Source organism: Macrobrachium nipponense, chromosome 12 (assembly GCF_015104395.2).
Source record: "Macrobrachium nipponense isolate FS-2020 chromosome 12, ASM1510439v2, whole genome shotgun sequence".
NCBI lineage: Eukaryota > Metazoa > Arthropoda > Malacostraca > Decapoda > Palaemonidae > Macrobrachium > Macrobrachium nipponense.
Genome location: NC_087205.1, coordinates 53,989,905 through 53,992,404, shown reverse-complemented (window position 1 = coordinate 53,992,404; position 2,500 = coordinate 53,989,905).

Here is a 2,500-nt window from a genome sequence, read left to right as displayed (position 1 = left end):
CAAATGGCAGTATTCCGCATTGGTTGTGGGACACTTCTCATAAATATAGGTGGTGAGTGCGCTTGGAGCAGAATAAAAAAATCCTCCAATTGCACATGCTCAGAAAGATCCGCAAGTATTCTGATTTCAAGGGAATCCAGCCAGCAGTTGTAATTTCTTCCTTTGTGGTATGTCCAGTCCACCCAGGACTGTCCAGCCTCTTTGGGTAGGCTACGCCAGCGTTGTCTCCAGCATTCAGGTGTGATTTCATAGGCTTTGTTGACTGCCCTTTCACAGATCACCAACCATTAATGTAACTGTTCAAGAAGAGTGAGATTACAAAATGGCAAGCTCGCTGGATCGAGTGAATTTTAGAATTTGATATAAAGATCGAGCATATTCCCAGAAAAAGTAATAGGGTGGTGGATGCTCTCTCCAGGAACATAAGAATAACAAGTCATGCTGCAGAGGGCAAGGAAGAATGATAAAAGAAACCTCGTAACACTGATGGCACAGGCAATGCAGACACTAGTGCCAGCGACGTTGCGACAAATCAAAACAATGAGTCATTCAGATGTAAATGCGATGCATAGAAAATCTGAATCTTGTGAGCACTCACAGTTGAGTGGGAGTGACTGAGGCGGCAGCTGGTTGAATGCTGGTGGAACTCCATCCAGGGGTGTGAGAGGTGAGAGCAACGAGTTCCCGAGCTTTGTGCATTTGCCAAAGGATGTGTTCTATATCGAAGAAAACGCCTTATTATGTAGATATGAGGAAAGGCCTGGTGATATCCAAGCCTGCATCGTCCTTCCTCGAGCTTTGACAGAGAAAGCCATGCACATGATTCATGTTAGCCCTTATGCAAACACGTAGGCATAGAAAGATCTCTTAGAAGAGCCAGCGAGCACTTCTTTTGGGTTAGCATGCGTAAATTCATAACTAGGTTTGTAAGTAACTGTTATGTGTGTAATACAATGAAAAAATACCGACATGTGATCCTAAAGGCCCAACTGTAGCCTGTGGTGCCTGTAAAATGGGACAGAGTGCATACTACCTTCAGTGTACAGACAACCTAAAAATACTTGTGTATTCGTGGATGCGTTCCCTAGTTTCACATATGTGTGCAAATGAAAATAAGACGGCAAATGACGTGGCTAGAAGATTATGTTCCCTTGTAAATTGGTTTAGGTATCCTAGAATGTTGATCAGTGATAAGCAGTGTTCGTAAATGAAATGATTCGCGAATTTACGGCTCTCTTGCAAGTAAGGCATGTCACCATCGCAGCTTACCGGCCGTCTGCAAATGGACTAGTTGAATCTCATAATCGTGAAGTGATATCTAAAGGTAGCTAATTGAAGGTAACCCGGTGTTATGGCCGACTCTGTTGCAGATGGCTGAGCTGGCTATTAACAGCGATTATGATAGCACAATTAAGGACACACCTTATTTCCTGATGTACGGTCAGGATATCAGACTGCTGTATTCGGTGGTCTTGGACCTGCAACAGTTGCCACTCTACACAGTGGGACAGTACTGGGTTTGATTTTGTAACATGACCCAACGATGTTCCAAACTATACAGCGACTGCTGTTGAGGGCAAATGAAAAGTTTCAGGTACGGTACAATAAACGCTTTCGAACTCATGATTCCCCAATCCATGCAGGGGAAAAATCTATCTGAAGCGAATGCAAATGCCGAAACTTAAGCTCGAACTGGAATATACGGGACCGTATCGTGTGAAGGAGATCAAACACTCCTCTGCGGTTATTCAGCACATCCGCACTGGGGCTGTGAGCGAGCACCACCTGTAGCACTTGCATGCAGTGCTCGAGGACAGCTTAGTGTTCCGCACCAATAAACCATTACGGGGTTAGCTGGGTATCCGGGAAAAAAGCCATTGGAGCACGCAAGAGTGCAGGTGGTTGCCATGCTGAGAGTGCAAAACAGAGCTCCCGAGCCTATGGCATAAGTGAATGCCATTGCGAAGTGAATAAAAGGGGTCAGTGGTCAGACTCTGTAAATACCGACACACGTCTTTGCCTACAAATCAGAATCACACCAAGAGTTTACGTTTTACTTTCTTTTGTGTGTGTGTGCGTGTGTGTGTGTATTTATTTTTCGCATATTTATTTGAGCGTCAGTGTCATTGATTTTGTATCATATGTCTGTTTTAAATTTTGCATTGCGGTTATGTTGATTCTATACAACCTTTTTATTATGATCTGTTTTTATTGGTTGTTGTCCCTTATCATGTTAAGTTATTATACCAACCTGAATGCCATCCCTTCTTTATGATGCCCAATAATGCCTTTGAAAGTTCATGTTACATTTTGATATATGATTTACAATTTTTCGTCATTTATTTTATTGTTGTTTTAGAGTAAATTATTGTTCTGGAATGAAGCTTTTTGTTTTTGTTTGTTGCTGAAAAAACTGCACTGCTTTTATAGTATGGTGTAGTGTCTAAATTTCTCAAATACTGTTTTTGATTGTGTCCAATTCGTTTAGAAAATTTAATTA